The sequence below is a fragment of the Mastacembelus armatus genome, chromosome 21 (genome assembly GCF_900324485.2).
Source record: "Mastacembelus armatus chromosome 21, fMasArm1.2, whole genome shotgun sequence".
NCBI classification, from domain to species: domain Eukaryota; kingdom Metazoa; phylum Chordata; class Actinopteri; order Synbranchiformes; family Mastacembelidae; genus Mastacembelus; species Mastacembelus armatus.
In genome coordinates this window covers 12,549,802-12,569,128 of record NC_046653.1, presented here as the reverse complement: position 1 = coordinate 12,569,128, position 19,327 = coordinate 12,549,802, and the positions used below count along the sequence as shown (strand labels likewise).

The window sequence follows — 19,327 nt, the reverse complement described above, 5'->3', positions numbered from 1 at the left end:
GTTTATCTTGCCCTCTGCAGCAAGCGCTGGCACGAATGTACAGTTCTTCCACTTGGCACGGGTCAAAGTATAATCAAGTCATGACCCATCTGATGCTGCAAGTACTTAAAAGCTACCCAGTCTAGGTGTCACACCCCGACATGTGTTTTTAAATCATATGTTATATGGCTTTTAGTTTTTTTGGATATATGACAACAGAGTGAAAGAAAAAGTTTGGAAGACAGAGAGAGGCAGATGCCATACTTTAAAAAAGCTCCTGACAGGACTCAAACTAAAAATGTTCATGTGTCCTAGTCTGCTGGTCCACATGGATGATGCTTCCATGTTTATTCCAATGCATGTACTGTATCTTTGTGTATCTTCTGGGGGTAACTTGAGCGCTGTGAGAGTGTGGTGACTGCCAGGAGCTCATCTATAATGCAGGCTCGTCTCTAAGCAGGTTGCTGAGAGTGCAGGGGAAGGAGAGAATGCTCTCTCAGATATCCAATAAATCCGTCCCTTCCACAGCCGAGACAATCGAGCTGTGCGAGTAGAGGCCCGTGCTGTAATTCCACCCCACAGATGATTCTCAGAGCTGGGCTTCTGACGTTGGCCGCAGTGAGTGGATGTGGTTGGCTGCATAGAAACATGCACATGAGCACACAAGCCCTCATACACAGTAACTTCTAAAACCCAAAGAAAAAGCTACAGTTATCTTGCCTGACAGATTATCTGATGTCTTTGAGCTTCATATCATCCCCCCCCCCCCCATTTGTACACTCTCTGTCCAATTTCTTTTCTCTTTTCAAACAGACAGAATCTGGCCTGAGTCTATGCGTCTATATCTGACACCAAGAACAGGAAACAGACCTCTCACCCCCCCCCCATTAATATCTAATGGAAGATCTGTAAGGGCATAGAATGCCATGAATAATGTCTGTGTCTCACCAAGAAGGGCCCAGGGTTTCATTTACGCAGTCATTTATTTACAGAACTTTCCGAAAGTGACCGTGACTGGGTAAAAGGACATGCTGACCGTACCTCTGATGTGAAAAAACACTGTTGGTGTAAAGTAGATATTGTTTCAGAGGACACAATGCAGAAGGGAAAGAGAGAAAAAGATAGAGAGAGAAAGAGAGAGAGAGAGAGAAATTATCTGGGGCTGATCCTTTAATCCCTCTACAGGGCTCTAGAGACAAGCTTGTACAAACACAGACCCTATTTCACCCTCCCCCTCCATGTATCCTCTACACAGTTCCTTTCATTCTTTGCTTCTAATGGCAACCTAACGCCAATGGCCAACACTGCAATGCATTATGGTAAGTACATCTTAGTATATGGACACACTTATAGGTGCAGAGCAGTAATGACAGAGACATCCCACTGGCATTGTTACTGCATCAATCTGTATGTGTGTGCATGGCAGCTGGTGATGCAGGGGGATCAGGTTCAGATAACACACACACACACACACACACACACACACACACACACGCCTAGGGCGTGTCTGGCCGGATCCAATAATCCCACTACTCCCAGCAATCCACTGGGGAAGGCTGTTATTTTTTGTGTTACTCAGCAAACGCCAATATGGTTGTTTAGCTTGTATTTCAATGCAATGTACTTTCACAAAAGCAACTGGGCTGGACAATATATGAATACAGCAACAGGACAAGAGGACGTTAACCTATACAGACATGCACATTGCCTTCATGCTCAAACTCATAGACACAGGATCAGCAGCCACAGAGTCATATCCATCACTCTGTACCTCATTAAGGGAAGCCCTGCTGGGCCCCATAGGGGGAACCTCCCTTTAGGTGACAGCTGTGCCAATAACAAAGACCCAATTTAGCCTCTATCCCACCTCTTCCTTCTCATGTTACCATATCAACACAGCATCCATCCTGACCTTCTGCTACCAGTCACACTCACTCCCATCCAACACTCAGATTTGGAGAGGCCAAAGCCTGGAGGTCACTAACCACTACTAAGCTTCAGATAAGGAAAGCAGAACAGCTTGTTGTTTGAAATAAACAAGAGCACAGTGGTGTCCAGTATGTTTAAGGAGGAGTGGGTAAACCAGTTAAAATATCTTTCTGAATTTAAAAGAAGTTTTTTTTTTTTTTTTTAAACCAACAGAGTGTTTGTTGTAGGTCTTCACATCAAAAGATGGGTTTAAATCTCATGAGCTACCCAAACCTGTTCACATATCCTCAGCGATACACCATACAGTGACATAAGTGCCACAGTCAAAACTCCAGCAGACTGTTCTACTCCATCACTTCATGCTTACAGCTGGGAGGGAAGATAAATACCTTTTCCAGACCGTTTCCACCCCCACTGACCTCCTTTCTTAAAACAAGCGGAGCAAAAAATGAATACAGAGAGCAGGACTCACCTTGCCTCAAGGAAGCAATAAATGAAGTTTAAACGAGAGAGTTTAAAATCAGAAAGGACTCAATGAAGACAAGTGTCTTATCAGTAGCTCAGGAGTCTCTATGGTCTGAACTACAGTACACACTGACCGTCTGTTATTCTGGGTCACAGTTGAACAGTTGCACTCTGGTATCTATACTCATCTCCCCTGTCAATTCAGATTACAGACATTCATGGCTGGTGTTCACTGTGTGCATAAACACTGTTATGAAGCAAAAATCTGGGAACAGATTTCTCATAGATTCCTTTCTTGTCTGTGAAGCATACAAAATTATAACTTGTTTAGCAATGAATATCAAAAACAGAGACCTTGGAAACGTGACCGTGCCAACAGAACTGCCCAGTCCTGATTTGACTGTCGGGATGTGGGCCGATGTCTAAATCAGCTTTTTCCCTCGTTACCATGGCCATGAGTCCTGCCAGAGGGGATTGGATAGCCTGCTATAGGTGGGTGAAAGTAATCTGCTGGTGCAGGCACAGCGCTGGAAGGGAAAATAAACAAATTCTGGCACAGCGTTCAAGCATCTGCTGTCACACGGCTGACACTTCCTTTAATCTTTCTCTCTTCATATTCTGATTCCCCCTGGTGACAGACCTGGCCTGACTTAAATACCTGGTTGTGGCTGGCAGGGCACAGAACAGTAATCCCCACACATCTACCTGGTTGCTCGGGTTTTGACTGGTGTTGCTGGGAGGATAGGAACAAGGTCAGGACTACTGCTGAAGCCACAGGGAAAGTGGCAGGTGGAAACACGTGGAATGTGGATGTTTTGTTGTGAAGATTTAATAGGAGGGAGGTGGATTAACGAACCTTGCCAGAAAGACCTAACTAATAGGAGGCTGAAATAGCATACAGAAAAACAACCAACTACTCCGCAGTTGCTTCTTCTCAAGTCCAAAACGAACGTCTCTCAGTGTGTGGTTTCCTAGTTTGTCAGTGAAATCAACAAACCAAATACGTACCATCGGATTACAGCTGACCAACGTGTTCTCTAAGAATACGTTAATGTGGCTGAGAATCATTAGCACTCCAACCACACACACATAATTTGTTCCTCAAATAGACTCAGCCGGTACCAGCCAGAACTGGAGAAAATAAATAAGTGAAGAAAATTGTGTGCGCCATCGACACGTCACACACTCTCCCTCCAGCTTCATTCTCCCAGCCTTTTAGTGAGGCTGCAGCCAGCACTGCAGCCAGGGCACACAGCTTCCTAAAACCTGCAACTGTCACACATACCCTCCTCTAAAAAAGCTCACAAAGCTTTAATATCAGTCTTTTCAGTCAAGCAGACACTTATGCTTAATAATAAATCTTTACAGAGCTCTATTTATGAATGCTAGCCAAATCCATCGAGATAGATGATGAGTGCAAACAGACAGAGATGGATGGTGAGGCCAAGGAGACAGTGGAAAGAAAGAATGGGTCAAAAAAAGAAGAAGAGAAAAAGGAGATTATGGTGACAGAAAAAGGACACAGGGGGATGGGGGGGGTGTGGAGGAATATTTATAGCAGAGAAAAATCAAAGAGGGGGAAAGAGAAACTACTATTCTTCTGCTGCGGCTGCTTACGGCACGATACTGTACCGACCATGCTCCAACGAGAAAGACTCCCAGAGCGACAACAAAGGACACAAGAGGAGCCGGCTCCATGTGAACTGGGCCTGTCTGCCCTGCACGGCCAGGAGACAGCAGCACACAAACACACTGACAAAAACACACTCAACAGTGCACACTGAGCAGCTGCTGCCACAACAATCCCCCTTGTGCTCCTTTAATAGGGGCAGCCTGCCTGGCCCGCCAACACCAAGGGCTGAGGAGTGAGACAGACACACAAAAAGTGACACACAAACAGTCAGACAGATGCATATTGCAGGAGACTGGCTGTGGCTGACACAATTTTAATGGTTGTAACATGAAAATTCACAAAGCTACAAAGAAAAAAAAAAAGTGTGACGAGAGGCTGTGGGTGTTGTACTACATATTATTTCTTCTGCCTGAAAACAGACTACCACAGCAGAAAGCTAGAAAATCAATACACATTAGTACTTGTATTAGTTCCTGTGTTTATAATATCCCTGTGTGCTCTTAAATTAACCGCATCATGCAGCTCATGTTCATCTAAATAGTAACTCTTGTGCTCAAAGCAGTTGAAGTCAAACACTCAGAGAAAACCCAAATGGCAAACTCCTCTTGGACATGAACATCACACCATTATTTTGTGGTTCTGTGGAAAAAGGATGGATAAATGGAACTCTCCCCTCCTCCACCTCTCCTCGTCTCCTCTAAAGCCCGGCTGCCGGCTACTCATCCAGTGCAGTTACATAAACATGCTTAGTAGCAGAGGACAGAGGTGGGCACACACAGAGCTTTCCTGCTGCTAAGTACATAAAAAGATGGATGGGGATGCAAAGTGGTGGAGAAAAGTCAAAAGTAGTGAGAGAGGCAGAGAAGAGAAGACTGTGAAAGGAAAGTGAATGTGATTTGTGTCTCTGCCCATGGTTGCTCGCAATACATGTGTGCCCTACCAACGTCTCATCTATGAGCATCAAAATGTTATAATATCTCAAAAGTGTTGCTCGTTTCATTTTGTCGCTGCTCTATGCTGTTACCTACATATCAACCTGCCCTTCAGAGGGCACAGAGAAGTACTGCATCAAAAACCAGCAGCATCACCATCGCCGAGCCTAAAATAGCTCCTGCACACACCGGTGCACGACCGCTCACCACACTCCTGCAGCACTGCTACTGAGCAAACACTGACAGTCGATTGACATGCAAACAGCACACACAGACAGACAATAATGTGTGCTTGCCCAAATGCACGATGAAGGATAATCTGAAAACCACCACAGAAACATCATACACATAAGCAGAAGTACGTCTACATCACGCAGCTTCCACTCAGATGTACAGCAAGCATCAGCAGATTACTCACAGCAGACAAAGCTCAGATTCATGGTCCTCTCTCAGCTCTGAGGCAGGGATAAAGAGAAAAAAAAATGCTCGGGGAGAAAGACTGAGCTGACAGTCACGGCGCAAGAAAAAGCGAGGACACCAGGGAGAAAGAGAGACAGAGGCTGGAGACCGACAGACATTCCTCTGACTCCCACAGCACCTGCGCTGTGAGTGGGTGGGCGGAAGCGTCACCGGCTCTCTGAAAACCTGCTCACGTCACACTTTTCATGAATGGAGCTGTCTGACGCAGAGAGGACGCAGCTCAGAGAGCAGAGGAGGGGAGGGGTGGGGTTTTGCTGCTCAGACTCAGCAAGGAGGAGCAAAGACAGATAAAGAGGAGAAGAGAAAAGAAGGAGGAGAGGGGGGATGTATTTCAAAGCAGCACCAGCTGGGAACAGCAGGTTAGACTGCAGTGGTGTCTCTGTAAGTAGGACAGACTGTTTCTGCACAAGAGAAAATCCTTTTTGTACCAAATCCATAATCAGTTTTCTGCATGCAAGTTGTATCAACATCCCACATGAGACTGCACACTGTATCAAGTATCCAGTACATATTGCTTGGGCTATTCATTAGTGACAAGTATTTAATACAATGTTAGGCTCTGCTTTTTTAAAACATTTTACCAAACAAATATCTCCTGCTTTATAGTCACATGTAGCACAAAATGTATCCTCTGTGGCTCCATGAGGAAAAAGAATTACACTTATCACTATAAACTGTAATGGCTAAATCATGTGCTAATAGATCATGGGCAGCTAATAAGTTTTCTTGGTGCATTAATCATTACAATTTAGATAATTTGCCCATAATTTGCTTATTATTCAAAGCACTCGACCCTCAAAACAAAATGACAGGAGTTTGTAATCAGAAAAAATAAGAAAGTTTGAGCTTCAGGACTACGACAGTCTTAGCAAAATCGAAAGGTCAGAGTAGAAATATCAGAAAAACTGTTCTTTTCTCTCCCCAAAAGGTCATTTAATGTCTCTCACAACCTCTCACGCTTGCCGTCAGCATAACTTCTTTATTAAGTTATTCAAATTCTCAGCAAATGTGTGCAGGCTTGTTTGTGCACATGTGGATTTGAGCTCACCTGTCAGGTGATTCTTGAGCATCTCAGAGGCCTGCACAGTGTGATCTGGGTTCAAGTTTGGCCGCTGTCTCGCTCTTCACCTGCACAGACACACATACAAACAAATTCATATGGGTAAGCAATGTGAAGGTAGACAATGCGTTGCAACCAGTATGCACAGTTGGAGCACTAACAAAGGTATTTTACATTTCCAGGTCGACAATAAGAAATTGACTTACTAGATAACAAAAAGTGGAACGGCGCTGCAACACAGCTGGTGGTAGCTATGTTTTTGTGTGTTTTTCTGTCTTCATATACAGTATATTTGTGTGTGCGTGTGTGTGTGTGTGTGTGTGTGTGTGTGTTTGTGTGCGTGTGAGCGGTAAGAGCAGAGCTCGAGACTGACCGCGACCAGAGGGAGTATCAAAAGAGGCTGTTTGAGAGGGAGGGCTGGCGGGTGAAAGGAAAGGCTTGGGGAACAGATGCTCCACACTGGACTTGTTTCAGACCTCTGGGGAAGATGATGGGGGTGGGAGGCACGGCATTGTCCAATCTCCATCCTCAAGCCGCACCCCAGCAGGGGACACTGCCAGAGGAGGAGGTCTGGTATCCCGGGGTGAGGCTGAGGCGGAGGCGTCTAAACACTGCCTATAAATGGCGTGAAATGACAGTCAAATGAGTCATGGTGCAGATGGCCGAGGATGCTGGCTCTAATGGGACTGACAGTGGGGAATGGTGAGTGTGCTGGCTGGTTGCGGATCTGTTAAAACTACACCTTTGTGATGCAAAATCCTACATTAACACAGCCTCAAGCACTCCTCAAGAGAACAAGAGTGGGTGTAAACGGAAGTAATTATTCTTGCCATGCCTCTGCAGACACGCTCCTGTAAACATGGACACTGTATACACAGAAACACAGCAGGGGAATTCCCCAAAACAGAGCTCTAGTTAAGTACATATATTAGATATCCACAGGAGTATGGAATTCAAATACCTGACCTGTTTGCTTACCGAGCACATCAAGCTCTTGTCTGTGGCCCAAATTCCAAAGGTCAGCAGATCACGAGCCTGTGTGCTCATGTAGAAACAAGCAAAGCCACATTGTATTACAAAACAAACCAGAAACACCTCTAATCAAATCTTCTTAAATAGAAATAAAAACACACACATATAAGTAAGTGTAAGTAAACATAAGCTCAACCACACTACACTTCCATTTAAAAATAATACAATTATTATATGACAATACAATTTTGAATCATATAACATTTTACTTAACATACACTGATATTTTTTTTTTTTAAACAGTCAGATATCTGACCACTTCAGTAATGAATGCTTTTCTATACAAGTGGTATCAAATATGAGGTAAAATGTCAATATGGTCTATGACTTCTCTACATTTCTTAAAAAAAAAAAAAAAAAAAAAAAAAAATGTTGCTGAGAAGCTACTTGTCTCATCTCAAAATCACAACACCACGATTACATGACTCAAATTTTGTATTAGCAGTAATATAACATTAAATACTAGTTATATTTATATATTGTCACGGTTATATCAGACCTGACTTTTTCATTTAAAACCTAATGTCATGTACTCATTGGTTCTCCTCTATCTTCCATTTTTGTGGAGACCAACTTAATTCATTTAACTTTAATTAAAAGTTTCAGATAACTTGGGAGAGTGAGGAGTCGAGCAGCTGAAATCTGAGCTTATTTGTTTCCACTTTGATCACAGCTTCCTCAGGTAGAAACTATCCTTCAGTGTAGTCTAGTGATAAATGGTTTTAATACTCATCACAACATAAATCACAAAATAAAGACACGTCTCATTATGATAAGATCACTACACAGCTATTTTGTGCTCACAAGGACACAAAACAGAAATGACTACAGTGACACTCTGGTCCTCTGAATACACCTCTGCTGAGCTGACCATCTGCCATGTTTTCTTTTTCCTAGAAAAACACTATCTCCCCGACTACTTGAGGTGACCACGCTGTGCCCTGGTTTCCTCCAAACTCCACACACATAATGCCACTGTCTGACAAGCTGCTGTCATGAAAATGATCACTAGCTGTAAAGCTATAACATAAAATGAAAGGTATCATAACTATTTATTATACATTGTTATTTGGTAAAAACTGCACCAAGTCAAAAAAAAAAAAAACATAAGACAACAACTATTACTTTAATGTGTACAGAATAGTAGGACAGCAACTATCATTTACAGAATATATTTAAAACCTGAGAACATTTGATGCTTTTGCTTGGGGGGAAAAATTGACATTGTGTCTTGGAGGTTAGTATCAAAACCACAAACACTCATAATACTACAATCTGACTTTGAAATTCAGCCAAAAGTTTCTAAAATGTCTCTCATGCATCAGTTTTCCATTAAACTCAAAGGAGACACTATTGAATCCAAACATTCATCCATCCATCTATTATCTATACCCGCTTATTCCTAACCAGGGTCACAGGGATCTGCTGGAGCCTATCCTAGTTCTCTTTGGGTGATAGGCAAGGGGTACACCCTGGACAGGTCGATTGAATCCAAACATTTTTTTTTAACATTCCCTTTGTCCAAGCCTCAACATGATGCCTGTACAATAGCCATTACCATAAATGATTAAAAGTTCCCTTTGTTTCATATCCCTTTTCTCTCAGTTCTTACAGAGTTTAGACACATGTTGAAATAAACTCCAGACTTCTTTAAACATTTCCAAATCAAAGCACATAAAAACAGTCTGACCTCAGTCCTTCAATTACTTTAAATCCAGCTGTGGCCAAAGCTTCCTGGTTCGCCGGCACGCAGACCTGATGTGCAGCCAGTCAGAGCTCCATGAGCTCTGGCCTCATCTCCAGAAGTGTAACATTGCTGAAAACCACACTGCCTCAGCTTCGTTATACACACTCATTACTATTTCACCAGCAGCGGAACAGCAGCACTGACAGCTCCTGTGTCCCCCGCATTAATAAGAGAAAAAGCACCATCAGACACACATACTACAGTGGTTTACCTTTCCAATCTGCCATCACACACAACGGCCAGGTACAGACACGTGCTCAGCTATGATTACTGATGACAAAGAAATAAGACTTCGATGGAGGCCTGCTCACTGCCCCAGTGTGCTATAATATGGCATCCTGTGAAATGATGATACAGTGATTGGTTGAAAGGGTAATCAAAGATAAAATGACTTACCATGAAGAAAAGCATAGTTTACCTTCAATGGCCAAACGCTTTTGTTTTTTGATATGTCAATATTCTATTGTATTTTAATTTACTAGATTTACTTCAAAGTAATTATTAAGAAATAGCAGAAAGCAGAAAAACTTTCAATCCTTTCTTTATGTCCATGTAATCTTTTGTGCAGTTATTACTCTGCCTCTGTAGGTACAGCTGATCTTTATTTATTTGAGGTGGCTGTTGTTCTCCACATGCCTCCTTTACTTGCAAAACATATTACTTTCACTTGTAGCCGACATTTTTACTGTGCCAAAGAACCTGTGACCAGATTGTGTGATAGGGTGTTGGTAGCCCCATTGTCAACACTTTCACCCAACTTTTTCTCATGTGTAATCTGTAAATCATGCAGCCATTGGAACGAGGAATGGTTCTGTGAAAATACAAAAAACCGCATGCACAAGGACAACCCTGTTTGGCTAAGAAGGATGTTAGCAACAGGCCGGCCTAGCTGATTGGTTGGTTTTACAAAGGCAGGCAAGGATGAGTGAGTCCTGCACACAACAACTGATGCTGAGAGACACATAATGCTTGTGAGATTACCATGCTGAACCCACCAACAACCCACAGCCTGACCAATCCGTGCCGAGAGAAAATTACATAACAATGACTGTTCAGCACTCGGGAAGGATTCTGCCAGCACTACAACAACAAGCCATCAAGGCCGATTTTCTCTTTATCATGAGTTGTCAGAGTCAGAGATGACTGCAAGAGCAAATTGATGAGGAGCAGCAGACGGAAAAGCCTGGCCGTACAGTCCTTTATGCACCTGCTAATCCCAAGCATGATTTATGGAATTGCATGCAGAGCTGTAACACAGAGCCCAGCAGCAAGTCTTAGATAGCATAAAAAAACTCTCCAACCTTCTTACTTCTAATCAATCCACTATAAAAAATGACAGAAGTTGGAGGATATTAACACAAGCTGAAACATCATACATACACTTCCTCATCCTGCTACATCCCAACAGAAGGATATATGACAATATGGGGCTGTAGTGGGTGGCAGGCAGTTGTAGCCTGAATGAGAATACAGCTGTGTTGCTGTGGGTGTATGGTGCTGCTGCTGCTCGCTGGGGTGAGAGGTTACATGAATATCTGAGGTTACAGCTGTACAAAGACAAGTAGAGACTGTACATTATGCAATATCTCTGGTTGATGGTGCTTTTCTTTTTGTCCCAGGAAGTCAGAGGGTGGAGTTGAGGCCTAATGCGGCACCATGGGTGGTCCTGGCTGGGCTGTGCCCTCAAGTCTATAAATCAAGAGTTGCAAGATCCTCTCCCGCTCTTTCAAACACTCACCCATACAGACACACATATGCACTACTGACTTGCTCACAGACATAACCCACTGCATTTCACTGACTGTCTTCACTGACTTTGGGCCAGTTAATGACACATGAGTTTACTGCATTTGAATGAATAATATTATTATATTTAACACAGCTATCACTTATCGTCACCCAGTGGTTGGAGATATTTATATATCAGACATTGCTTTACTCGTTTCATCATTTGCATTTAATTGTCCAAACATTTTATAAAATCTAAATCAATTAGATGCAAATTATTATTTGTAAAATGTTGCAAAATACCCAGATCAAGTTTGCATATTCCATATGGCATTTTCAATTGACTTTTTAGTTCACCCAACAGAAAAAAAAAAAATCAATTTAAAGTTTTATGAGAAGACCCAGAGAACATTTCGGATCAAAATTAAATTAAACAGATTATCAATAATAATAATAATTTGACTATTTTATTTTCAACTGTTTATGGAAACAACATATTTTATAATACTTTTTTTTTTAAATGTGCAACTTTGAAAATTTGTTTCAACTTAAAAAGCATGCATCACTTGGGCTTTAGTTTATATACCGTACAGTTTGTGTCTTATTTAAGCTTGTGACTGCTCCAGTTTAACATTTGTTTTGGTCACATGTATGTTGCACATCTACACCTTGTGACTAATATAGGGAGATCATCCTTATTGCATTAGACAATCATTAGTCACAGATACACAAAAACACATTATACTATGATCTATGACTAACTATGCATCCTAGTTATTGATATAATATTTTACAGATGCACACATCAGAGGTCTCTAGACACATACACAGCCTGTATGACTTGTGCATGTGCTCTCCACTCGTGTGTGTTAATATGCTCCCCATGAGACGCTGCAGGCTGTGGTAATTATAGAAGCTCAGCTGGCAGACACATCGCAAGAGAGGAGTACATTTAAAGCCATGTGCAATTGCATGAAAACACTAGGCTACAGTATATGCACACTGCCAAAGCAAGGCATACATAAAACAAGCATCCACATAAGGTGCATCTTGGTCAGTCTTTCTTATGTAAATAGATTTATCATGGTGTCGCAAACACCAATAAATAGTGTAGATGAATGTATTATTTTTCTAAATACAACTATGGACTGAAACTAATCAGCAGCTACAGACCATTCTCCCAAATTCACAGTCCATTGCTTTGTGAAGTAAAGCCTACATAATATTAGCAGTAAAGCCTGGGCTTTATTGAATTTAGGGTTTAAAAATGGTGAGTTGATCCAACCCCCTCACAGTGACAACTGTAATACCCCCACCCAGATATAAAAAGACACTGGGCTTAACCCACTTCTCAACAGAATCCCTATTCACAAACAAGATGACCAGCAGAGCGCCAGCAAGTGTCCAATAAATTCTCTGGCTAATGAGAGTTTCAGGAGAGCAACTAGAAAAAAAAAAACAGGAGGCTGAGAATTAATTTGTTAATCAAGCTAAAATGCTCTTATTGGTATTTAGTGGTCTGATATAGATGTGGGGTACGACAGGTGAAGGGTGGGGGGAGGAAAAGAGGGCAAAGACAGGTGAAAAGAGAAAGAGGGAAAGGAACAACACATTCAACTTCACATTCATCCTTTAATTTTGGCTTTATCCACTCAACTGCACACCATGCTGTGTGAACATTCAACACATAAACCTGCAGTATGTAGGTGTCTATTTGAAACAGCTGCTAAAAATTCATTTAGTAATCTCCAATAGGCACAGCCAAAACTAATAACCTTTTTCACTAAAGGTGTTTTCTTAGACACAAAGAAATTTATTTGAAATCCAGAAGATTTGATTTGCTGCTGTATGCTGGGTGAAGCACTATAGCTAATGATTAGCCATCAGTTATTTTTTCAGTTAATAATTCATTTAAGCTAATGAAAAGTCAAAAACATCTGAATTTTGTTCAATGACAACATTTTTGAAAAAAGCAGAAACCAGAAAATGATTACCATTTCAATCACTGAGGATCAATTTTCTCTAGATAAACCGATTAAAGGCTAAAACAATTATTTTCATTACCACTTAAAAAGTACTGAATTAATAGATTAAATGTTTGTGAAATAGTTGGGTGTGCAATATACAGCAGAATCATATTGTATCAGTAGAGGGTCATGGTGGGCTGGAGCCAATCCCAGTTGACATTAGCTGAGAGGCGGGGCACACCCTGGACAGATACCTCTCTATCACAGGGCTGATACATAGAGACAGACTCACATAAAAACACTCACATTCACACCTACAGACAGTTTAGAGGCACCAATTAATCTAATGCTAATCTGCATGTCTGTGGACTGTGGGAGGAAGCTGGAGTACCTGGAGAAAACCCAGGCAGACAAGGGGAAAACATGCAGACTCCACACAGAAAGCCCCAGTCAGGTTGTGCATCTCTTCTCAAAGACAAAGAAATTTCACACTTCATGTAAATCAACATTATGGTCAAAGGCAATGCCTATAAGAGAAATTGTGTTTTGTTTTCATGTGCAAACGCACCAGTTACCTGAGATTCCAGAATTAATAAAAACAAAACTGTGAGCTAAAGCCCCTGCACTCCCACACTTTTGTTTCCGGTTACTCTGGTTGACAACTCTGGGCTTAATAATAGCATCGAAGCTAACGAGAGTGATGGAGATGTCAAGCAGTGTGTACCACCCAGTGGCAGTCCGGAAATTAAGTTTAATCAGTGAAAAGTTCAAATATCGTTCGTGGTGAGCCATGGCTGCGTGGGGGAGTTAAATGAAGGGAAATCATGCAAACACACAGCCTTCCAATCAGACGTCAGTATTTACATCATGGCCACCACAGCACCTGATGGTTGTAATGGATCGTTATCTAGAGCAGCCACTGGTGACACAGGACATGACACTTGACATGTTTCATCCTATGAAACACAACAACGAGCTTATTCATTAGGTCTGACAGGACGTGACACTGACTGAAGCCACCTCGTTACAAATGTGAACCAAAGTGAACAAACCGAGTCTCCAGGGCTGGAATTAGAGAGATCAGACCCGCTGTAAGGCTACACTGCTGCTGTTGATGCACGTCAATTACATAAATACAGTTTCAAGCATCAGAATTGACCCCCTCCTCCTCTCCTATGCCCCAGCTGGTGCTTTGCTAGACTTGGGACCTGATAGCTCAGATGTGCTGGTACTCTTGGCACCTGCCCCAGCCACAGCATCACCAAAGCCTTTACAAAAAGACATATAGGATGAGGCTCTTGAAGGATAAGGCTGCTGTTATTCTATACGTTTAATACTGTCAACAAATCTGATCAAAACCCAAATCTACAATGTGTTGGTCTGTCTATAGTTTTTTGACTTACTGTATGTGAACTTAAGGTTGACTGATATGACTAAACACTTGTCATAAGATTATTTTGTCTACTGCTGTTTGCAAGAGTGTGCTTTCAGTCTCAACAAAACTAGATTTCTTAGTTATGAACCAAAGTCATTGTAGATTTTACAAAATGTTACTTGGACAGAAGTGAATAGTGCCTTTGTCTGGGACTATTTTCAGCTGTGGATGAATACATATTGCTCTAGTGAGTACATGAAGAGAGTATTGTTTGTGTGGGACTAAACCAAAATAAACAAAGTCCATGTTTGCGGTAATAAAAGAATAAGCCAACAGTGATTTTAATCATTCCTGAACAACTGTTTTAGTGCTTTCATGGCAACTGTTGACAATAAGAAAAATATTTTCACATTTCAACAATTTTCAATAACGAATAATTCGTCAGTGATTTGTTTTATCGTTGGATAAATAAATTAAACTTCAAAAAGGTATAAAATCACCATCACAGGCTCTGAGAGTCCTATGTCATTTCATTAAGTTTTATTTTATCTGACCATCAATTTACAACAAAAAAAAGTAATTTAAAAAACTAAAGAAGCAGCTGCTCTCACTTGAGAAGCTGGAACTGAAATCTGCCAACATTATCCTCTAACCATCATATTACAGTCACTGCTAATGGAAAACAGTAGAGGAAACTCTACAACTTCATTTCTCTGGAAAAAGGAGATGGATGTTGTATTTTATGCTAAAATGAGTCATGCTTTCACTGCCATGTCCTCAAAGGAAAAATAATCTGCACATTTTCTCATTTCTTGTCACCAACACTATCACTGTCCTTTCATAAGGTGCTCTTCATACATATATGACATATATTAACATATATGAATAATAATATATAACATATATGAATAAGTTAAGAGCTTTAAAGGGCAAAACCGGCAGACGTGTTGTCGCTCACATTTGCTGTTAACCGGATGTGCCTACGTGCCTTAGTTAGGGACACAAGAAACTCCTGAGGTGTAGCCATCAGCCCCAGTGCTGGTGGGGGACAACATTTGGCCAAGTGGTGCCGAGCAGCAGTTACATGAGAGGCAAAGCCACATGTGGACACTTAGTGGAAATGTCCCACTCAGCACAATGAAGGTGGAACACAATACTTCTGCTGTGACAGCACACAGCATCCCCCAGTCACACATGTAACGCTTCCCACCGAGGGCTGACTGTCAGAGCACGTGGGACAGAAATGAACCAGAGCCAAATCATAACGCAGACAAACGATCGACTCTGATGTGTCTCAGATGGCAGCTGAAAGTTGCTGAGGACAGGGTGAAAAGTGACCTATCCCACAGCTGAAAGGAGGCAGAGACGATCACTGCACATCACCTGTGAAGCTGAACATCAGTAATTTAGTTTATCCATCCATACTGCTTATCCTGTAGAGCAGAGGTGGGCACTGAGGGCCACAGACCTGCTTGTTTTCCAACTACTCCTGCCTTACCAATGCTGATTATCTGGGTCAAGTGTATTCTGCCAATCAGAAACTGGAAAATACCAATTAATTTTGTCTTCCCCCACTTCCACCCTCATCTGAGATAGTATGTTCCAGCTTGTGATTGGCTGAACACACCTGATCCAGGTAATGAGCAGTGGGTAGTGCAGGGATAGTTGGAAAACAAACAGGGCAGTGTCCCTCGAGGAACATGGATTACCCACCCCTGCTGTAGAGGGTTATAGGCACATACCAACTGACCCCAAGCTTCATTTGTGTTTGGACGGTGGGAGGAAGTTGGAGTACCTGGAAAAAAAAAAAACCTATGCAGAAACATGGAGAAGATTCAAACTCCACACAGAAAGGCCCCAGTCAGGTTGTGTACCTCTTCTCTTGATTGAAAACACTTAACACTTCATTTGGCACTACGTGTACTGTACATCAACAGTATGAATAATATCAATGTCAAAGGGAAATCTTGCAAACTGCACATAGGTTGGCCAAACAGGGTTCAAACTCAGAACTAACCGCTTTTCCACCGTGCCACTGCTACTTTATTAGCCACATCTAGCTACAACTAATGCAATAGTGCAATAGAACAGTCCTGAGATGAATCACACATTCATCAGGGTGATAACGTGGCCTCGACTGTGTTTTTAACAAAATCGAAATTGATGTTTTTAAACTACACACAACTACAACTGAGTCTTATTTCATAAAAACAACTTCATATTTGAAAAGGCAATATTTATTTACAAATACACTTTAAAAAACTGTTAACTATTTCATTTAAAGGGTGCAGCTGACGATCATTCGTGACTAGTATTGATTGATCTGCAAATTATTTTGCCTGTTAATGGATTAATTGATTTGTCTCTAAAATGTAAAACAACAGTGAAATTCTCCTCTAGTCCAAGCTGACGTCTTCAAACGTCTTCTTGCTCCAAACAAACAGGCCTTAAACACCCAAATATATCCAGTTGTCCATCTGGTCCGACAAAGAAAAACAACAAACCATTTTCTCAATATGTTTGGTATTTGTTCTAAATGACTAAAACAATGATTAATTTGTTGTCAAATCCTTTCCTGTTGATCGACTAGTTGTTGCAGTTCTAGATATAATAAAGCAAAAAGCTTCTAGTTTGTAAATAAGCTCGATTATGTTGCACAATACCTGGAGTTGTTCCCCATGTTCCCTGGAGTTTAACTACAGCCTCAAAAAAAAAATAAAAAATAAAAAAAGCATGAAGAATCATCTGAAGCCCTTTATCTAAACCTGGAGGTGCATTAGTTTAAGCCAGCTGGAGCTCACCAAGTGAATATATTCACTTTATAATATCTCCAATAAAAAAGAAATAATAATCTACTGAGTGGAGCCACATGGTCAAAAACACAAAACAGAAAGAGAGTAGCTCAAAAGCAAACATTTCTCCACCAGTCACTATAATTTTGCCTCCTCTCCTGCAACAGCAAAGAGCAGCCTATAATTTCCTCCTCCTCCTCCTCCTCCTGGTCAAAACAGAAAAGACTATTTATCTCTATTTTAAGTCTTTGTGACAGTTTTCCCCAGCACTGTCCACTTCTTGGTTACATAACTAAAGCAAGCGAGCCGACCTTTTCCAACAGGACTCTAACAACTGTGTCTGGCTCCTGCTGATAAAAACTCGTCGTGCAGGTTTTGCTCTGTGGGCACCGGGTCGTGATGCTGATTTATGGCTGATGGTTCATTCATAAACAGTGTGAGGAGTCGGAGCACCTCCGTCCTTAAAGCCTACAGACCGCAGCTGACTGACAGCGGCACACTCAGCTTCATCCCGCGGTCAAGCCAAAGCGCTTCTCGTCAAACTGTCCCCCCGTGGAGCTTTGACTCTCACTGTGCTGCACCTTTTCGCTAAATGTCACATAAAAGTGAGTTTATTACCGTTTATTCCGCCTGAATCCCTCTGAGGTATCGGTCCGCTCCCTCTCGGTGGATCTATATACCGTCCACTGTAATATTGGCTTAGTCTTGTGAGTGTCACACGTCACTTCCGGGCACTCTGGCCCGTTCACCTGTACCCCGGCGCTCTCAAAGATCGTCTAATGAACAGATGCAGACCAGAGTCTGGAAAAACACGTATCTGCTGTCTGAATAAGGGGAGATTTCTGTCCATTAAACAGAGTATATACAGCTTTTGTTATTTCATAATATAACTAGGGGGAGAATACAACACTGCTTGGTACAAATACATGTTTTTTTTGTTGTTTTTGTTTTTTTGCCATTTCACAGCGACGCTTTGTGATGCTGCTCTTGGTATCGTGAAATCAGAACAGAGTGGGAGCTCTTCTTGCTCCTCCTCTTTGATGTCATGGTTAAAAATACTCATCAATGGCGACGAGCCACCGGGGATTTACGGGACAAATAATAATCAGAACAATCAGACACAGATGACAAAACAAAAAAAAACAGTGTTTTATTATTTCTTATTAGATCAGTTCACTTTATAATTAAACGTTTTTACTTAGAGCAACTCTGGAGTGTGGAGTTTGACACAGAAAGTCGCACCTCTGAATATTCTCACAGACAAACAGCAAGTTGTTTTTTTTAAACTGATTTATTGATTTCTTTATTTTGACTTAGGAGTAACAGTGTTGGGTTATCTGTAGGAGCGCAAACAGCAGGGGAATGCGGAGGGTGTGAAACCGATACTGCGCTGTCTGGCCACCTCTGGCTGAACCAATGAGCGCGCAGAGGCTGCTCCGAAACCAAAGCACGGCTGCGTGCTTGGCTGCTGTGGAAAACATCAGCAGACGGCAGACCCAGACCTATATGCGCTGAGCTCGTAGATGAATAACAAGTCGCTCAGATTGAGTTTAATATATCTGCAGAATAATGTCAAGAGACATCGCAAGTCAATCCGAAGCAGCTTTTTAATAATTATGAAGGCCACGAGTGCTTAATTATATAAAGGTCATACGTGAAAGAAAACAATTGCCCCGCGAACAGGACAATTACACACAGGGAATAAGATAAAGAAATAAAAGTCTTTAGGTTTATATATACTGTGTGTCATATTATATGGTTATTAATGTTAATGCATTGGCATGAAATATATTGTATTTTGATATTGCAGTTGGTCCAGCTGGAGCTCATTAATTACTTTGTGTAGTGCTGGGCATTTTCATCTACAACAGTTTATCATTTTTACAAGATAATGAGTTTCAATAACATCTTATTATTAAGATAATAAACCTGTGGCACCTTTCACTATGTTTAGTTATTACTGATAATGATGTGCATTTGTATTTTTTGTATTTAAAAAAAAAAAAGACAGCTGTCAGGTAAATATAGTGGAGTAAAAAGTACAGCATTTCTCCCTGAAATGTAGTGATATTGAGGCAGGATGCAGCACAATGTACAGTAATATTAAGAAAGTATTCAGACCCCCTTCTTTTCTCATTTTTGAACAGAAATACCACCAGTATTCAGACTATTTACAACATGTAAAAACTGGCTCAGACACCTCCCATT

The 19,327-nt window shown here is 41.5% G+C and overlaps 1 protein-coding gene across 2 annotated transcripts in view; it reads right to left on the bottom strand.

The window, feature by feature from the left end:
- map3k13 (mitogen-activated protein kinase kinase kinase 13) overlaps positions 1-17,816 on the bottom strand; it is a 29,591-nt gene extending 11,775 nt beyond the window's left edge. Inside the window, exons 1-2 of one of the 2 annotated variants that reach the window (XM_026296328.1) lie at positions 17,738-17,816; positions 6,467-6,546 (exon numbers count right to left, since the gene is read on the bottom strand). The gene's annotated coding sequence lies outside the window, so the exon portion shown is untranslated. Of the gene's footprint in view, positions 1-5,356; positions 5,435-6,466; positions 6,547-17,737 lie in introns of those variants that run through there. The other variant, XM_026296330.1, reaches the window with a different exon arrangement.
- Between the last annotated feature and the right edge of the window lie 1,511 nt (positions 17,817-19,327).